Source organism: Gossypium arboreum, chromosome 13 (assembly GCF_025698485.1).
Source record: "Gossypium arboreum isolate Shixiya-1 chromosome 13, ASM2569848v2, whole genome shotgun sequence".
NCBI lineage: Eukaryota > Viridiplantae > Streptophyta > Magnoliopsida > Malvales > Malvaceae > Gossypium > Gossypium arboreum.
In genome coordinates, this window is record NC_069082.1 from 89,509,467 (window position 1) to 89,515,746 (window position 6,280).

At 33.4% G+C, this 6,280-nt stretch overlaps 1 non-coding gene across 1 annotated transcript; it reads right to left on the reverse strand.

Moving 5' to 3' along the window:
• Window positions 1–4,696: 4,696 nt before the first annotated feature.
• On the reverse strand, window positions 4,697–4,803 carry LOC128287644 (small nucleolar RNA R71). Its single transcript, XR_008278343.1, has one exon. It is a non-coding gene; the product is annotated as a small nucleolar RNA R71 (small nucleolar RNA).
• Between the last annotated feature and the right edge of the window lie 1,477 nt (window positions 4,804–6,280).

The window sequence follows — 6,280 nt, forward strand, 5'->3', positions numbered from 1 at the left end:
GCCGGGTTTGGGGTGTTACATATAATCACTTTTTATTATATTTTTAATTTTATTTTCAATTTTAATATAATCACTTTTTATTATATTTTTAATTTGTGTATTGTTTTAAGAATTGTTTTAGTATCATTTTTATTTGTTTCTTATTTTAATATTTGTTTTAAATGTATTTGATTTATTATATTTTAAAATTTTTTATTTAATGAAATAAGTGAAAAAATTAATATGGGTCCGGCCGGGCAAGGTTTTGGCTTAACAATTTTATTTTCGGCAGGGCTTGGATAAATTTTTAGGCCCATATTTCGGGTCGGGCCAGGCTTGGGCCTAGAAAACGGGCCTAAAATTTTGTCTTGGCCCGGTCCGGCCCATGCACACCTCTAGATTTGACGCCTCTAGTGGAAAATCTAGATAAACAAGACCGAAAGGAGAGTTCATCAATAGATAGCTCAATATAATTGTGTTGAATAGTGAGTCGAAAAGATTTATATGCCTAGGTGAGACCAAGAGGATAACCTAAGTGGTATCTTTTAGTTTAAGATGAGACTGAGAGGAGATTCTTAGCTAAGAGTGATAAACAATATAATTAACTTACCTAGCAACTAACAAATTAATCGATCATTGTTTTATCATTTATATTGTCAAAAGCAATAGGGAACAAAATTAGATTAGTTAGTTTAAATTATAATTTAAATTTATTTTATAAACAATTTATTTTAGAATTTGTATTAATAATTTCCGACTCGATTAGATTAGTAACTCATTAACTTGTAATTAACTTGATAAAAACATTTACCAATAATCCCTTAGGTTTGATCCTTGGAGTACTCTAGTATTCCATTGACACTATAAATATTACAACTAACATTGTTCTCTTGCAGTTAACACCGTAATTTTAAATTGCTTTATAAAATTTTTTGTTTTTTTGTGCACGTGCGATAGAGGTCAATACGTATGCATGGTAGTTATAGTTTGAAATGTGCGTAAGTAGCCAAAACATGCATGATATTGTGTTTGAGATATTTTAAGTCAAGTTCATAAGCCACAAACAAAATTAAGTGTCTACATCCACCATTTTTATTTAGGATTTTAGTGTAAAAAAATTTACTTGAGCATGTTCTAATAACGTTATGTGTATATTTTTGTGACTAGTAAGAGAAATTAGTGGACAAGAGCTTCAAGCAAAAAAAAAAAGGGATTTCTGTGTTGAAAAGGAAAAAAAGAAACTTTTTGTTGACTTTTGTTCATCAAAAGGTAAATACCCATGGATTTTCAAAATTTTCTTAAAATGAATAAGATTATGAGATTTAAATGAATATATAGTTTAATTGAACGTGTGTAATAAAATGTGAAAACACATTGCTTAAAGCATTGAAATATTTAATAAGTGAACTAGTAATGTTAATAATAATAAGCCTTGACTTTATTTGTATAAGAGTAAAATATGAATGTGCTATAGGAACTTTAAATATATGTCATAATTAGAGAAATTATGAAAAGAAGTAAAATAAAATTAATTTTCAAAATTGAACAAGTTATAAAATGTGATATAACAAAATGAAATAATGGCAAAAGTGAAAATTGAAGCAATGGAAGGAGAAATGTGCTATATAAAATATTAATTCCAGTATTGTTATGTGAACATTAAGTATGAGGGGTAGAATGATAGTATGTATAAAGTGATAAATGAGGATTTGTCAATTAATGGCTATAAAAATCTGTTGTGAAATGGTTATTAAACACACAGATACATGTGTGCGTTTGTGTATTTGAAAAAGAGAGAATGAGATTTTGTGATATGATTCACCTATGTGATAAGTGAATATGTAAAATGAATATGAAGTGATAATTAGTTGCTCAATGACCAATTAAAGTGTAATTATTGTCAGAGTTGTGTGACTCAATTCCTTGTTAAATAAATAAAATACAGTGGTAAAACAAAGGGATTTGTGTACGGACCGTGTCACACAAGTAGAATCCGTATAGAACTACAATTCTATTTGACAGTGATTAGAATAAGGTTTTTTAATCTATTTGACAGTGATTAGAATAAGGTTTTTCAACCTTTAAATAGATGTAGTCGAAACTCCTTTTACATCATTCACTTTTCAACATTAGTGAATTTCTCCTCCTCTGCTTGTGGTTTTTTCCCGAAAGGGTTTCCATGTAAAATCTGTGTGTTTTATTTTTCTTTTCTTTTCTTTTTTTACAATTGTCCTATATTGTCATTATCGACTTTAGTTTTATCAACTATGATATATATGAAATAATATGAAATTTGATATTTCATGAAAATTATTATCTGAATATGAATATGTTATGAGATAGTGATATGTATAAATATGAATTAATATGTTTTTTTTTTTTCCTTTGTAAGCTTAGTAGAATCAATACAATTAGCACACCATGAAGGTCAGTGCATGCGTTTGTGATAGAAGTTTATGGATAAAAGACTTTGACATGTTGCCTTATGGCATAGCACATAAGTGCATTTTAGCCTATTCATAGGGTGTTTGGATGAATGTGTTGCTAGCGTAAGACACTAGTGTGTTTGGTTTGTTAACCTCAAGTGTCTGACCCACATTTTACTAAAGTTATCAAAGGCTAGGAACTTTAATGTGATAACTATTGAAAAAACATGGTTAACTGATAAACCATAATATATACATATTTTTACCCCATGCTTGGTATATTTATGGATGATTTTTCCTTGGTTTCATTGAATTTGATGCTCCTAATCCTTTAATTTCATGTTTTATACTCAGGAGAGCTTAGGATAGCAAAAAGAGCGAGAAACATGCCAAAAACGGACAAATTGAGCCTAAATCAGTGTTTTGCATGGACTAGGTAGTTCCACACGGGTGATTCACATGCTCGTGTGTGACACACAGGTAGACCACAAGCCCATGTGTCATGGTTGTGTCGACACTAAACCAAGTCAGAATTACACATGGCCTAAGCACCTTTACACGGGCGTGGCACACGGCTGTGTCCCTGTCGAGCCCAAGTCTAATTCTACTCGGAAAAGGCTAATTTTGAGGGTTTTGAAGCATTCCAAAGTCTATATAAACACCCTAGAAGAGGATTAAAGGGGACATAGAGAGTAGAATGCAGAAAACACTCAAGGTCAGCCATCGGAATCATCCCGGAAGCAGGATCTCCTTCAAGACTGAAGATCTTCATTCAATTTCTACCAAAGTTTTTGAGTTTCTTTATGTTTTTTTTTCTAAATTTTGAGATGTTTCCCTCTATTGTTATGAACTAAACTCCCTAAATACCTAAGGGAGATGAAACCTAAGACGAATCTTATTACTATTTGAATTATATGATAAATACTTATTCTTATTCTTAATTGTGAATTTAACCCTTACTTTAATATTCCAGGATATTAATTCAGGTTTTTGATGTGCTTATTCAGAGGAAGAAAATTTCCTATTTAAGAGTAGATCGCCCATAATTAAGCGGAGTTGCATGCAATCCTAGAGATAAGACGACATAAATCTGCCGGATTAGAGTCAAATCTAATAAGGGGATCTATAGATCGAGTTAATGCGACGATAGGGGTTTTAATTAGAAAGAGATTTTGATTAATCAACCTAGAGTCAGTTGTTTTTAGTCTTAAGAGAGATATTAACATAAATTAGGGATTTCTATGGATTAAGTCAAGTGAATAATTCGTCTAATTCAGAAGTGATAAGTGAAGTCTAGGTGGATTCTTCCTTAGGTATTGTCTTCTCCATCAGTTTTCCTAAAGTATTTTCCAACTTTTATCTCTGTCGTAATCTCAGTTAATTAGATAGTTAATTTTAGTTTTTAAAACATCCATTTGATTCTCAGTCTAGATAATAAAAAGATAGTAATTACTAGTACTTTTAGTCCTCGTGGATACGATATTTTCGATCTCACCTCAACTATAATACTGTTCGATAGGTGCGCTTGCCTTAGTCGAATTTTTAGTTAGTTTTACGACCATCAAGTTTTTGGCACCATTGCCGGGGACTAAGATATTAGGAACGCTTAATTTTTATTACTTTAGCCATTATTTATTTTCATTGCAATTTAATTTTGTTTTTATTTACTAACTTTTCTTTTCTCTACTTCTGGCAAGTTTTTATAGTTTATGACTAGAAGAAACCCGTCAGGACCTCTACTTTTTGATAGTGAAATTGAAAGCACAGCTCGTAGAAACTGAAGGGAAATAAGGCGAAGCCTACAATACATAGAGGAAGACCGAGAGGCCGATATCCATACCACAACCGAGGAGATGGCTGATAATTAGAATAATCTGCTACCTCCTGTGGTTGCTGCAAATCCAGTAAATCAAGATCCTGCTCCTCGTACTATGCATGATTATGCTAAACCTACTATAGCAAGAACTGAATCGAGTATAGTTAGACTTGCTATTGCTGCAAATAATTTTGAACTGAAACCTAACACGATTCAAATGATACAATATTTTGTTCAGTTTGATGGTTTGCAAGACGAGGATCCAAACACTCATTTAGCAAATTTTCTAGAATTCTGCGACACCTTTAAGATCAATGGTGTTTCTGACGATACGATTTGCCTTCGGTTGTTTCCATTCTTATTGAGGAATAAGGCTAAACAGTGGTTGAACTTGTTACCGCGAGGGTCAATCACCACTTCGAAACAAATGACTAAAAAATTTTTATTTAAATATTTTTCTCCGGCTAAAACGGCTAAATTAAGGAATGATATCTCTTCTTTTGTGCAGATGGATCTAGAAACTCTTTATGATGCATGGGAGAGATACAAGGACTTATTGAGAAGGTGCCCTCACCATGGGTTACCTCTATATCTGGAGGTTCAAACTTTTTATAACAGTGTGAACCCCTCAACAAGGCAATTGATCGACGCAGCCGCCAGTGGAACTTTAAACAACAAAACACCTGAAGAGGCTTATGAATTTATTGAAGAGATGTCACTGAATAACTATCAATGGCAAGTTATGAGAACAAAGCCGACAAAAGTAGCTGGTGTTTTCAACCTCGGCGCGGTCACTATGCTCTCTAACCAGGTAGAACTTTTAAATAAAAAGATTCATGCTTTGTATGGTTCTACTCAGGTACATCCAGTGATGAGGTGTGATTCAAATGGAGGAGGAGTGCACAATACAGATTATCCATCCTTCAACCCTAGCACCAATAAGGAACAAGTCCACTATATGGGTACTAATTCTAGACCTCAAAATAACCTATATAGTAACACTTATAATGCAGGTTGGAGGAACCATCCCAATTTCTCGTGGGGTGGTCAGGGAAATCAAAGGCCACAATATCCTCTAGGTTTTCAACAACGACCTTACCAACAACAGAAGAAACTGAACCTTGAAGAGATGCTTACAAAATTCATCTCGGTGTCGAAAACTCATTTTTAGAATACTGAAAGAGCTTAAGAATCAACAAGCGTTGATTCAAGGGCTCGAAACTCAAATAGGATAGCTTGCTAAGTTAATCTCTGAACGACCACAAGGTGGTCTACCAAGTAATACTGAAACTAACCCAAGAGAGCAACTGCATGTCATTACTGTGCACAATAATGAAGGGTTAGTTGAGGATGAACCAAAACCGAGGCAGGACAATGTGGTGGATAACGGTAAGGTTGATGTAAGAAAAGAGTATCAACCTCGTGTTCCATACCCCAATGCGACAAGAAAAGACCACACAGACAAACAATTCAGTAAATTCCTTAAATTATTAAAAAAATTACATATTAACTTCCGTTTATTGAAGCTCTTTCGCAGATGCCAAACGCAGTTAAATTTTTAAAGGAGCTTTTAGCAAATAAGCAAAAGTTGGATGATGCATCGCATGTGGAGTTAAACACAGTTTGCTCAGCCATTCTGCAGAATAGGCTACCCAACAAGTTGAAAGATCCAGGGAGTTTTACGATTCCTTGCTTAATTGGTAGTTTAACTGTCAGCAATTCTTTGGCTGATTTAGGGGCAAGTATTAATGTCGTGCCCTATAAAATGATTAAACAACTAGATCTTGGGAAACCTAAACAAACTAGGATGAACATTCAATTGGCAGATAAAACAATTAGATTTCCTAGGGATATTATTGAAGACGTGCTGGTCAAAATTGATAAATTTATATTCCCAGTTGACTTCATTGTTCTAGACATGGACAAGGATAGTGACGTACCTTTAATTTTAGGAAGGACCTTTTTAGCAACTGCTAGAACTATCTTCGATATTGGCACAGGTGAATTGATACTTCGTGTAAGTGATAACACGATTAAACTTCAAGCTCGTGATTTTACT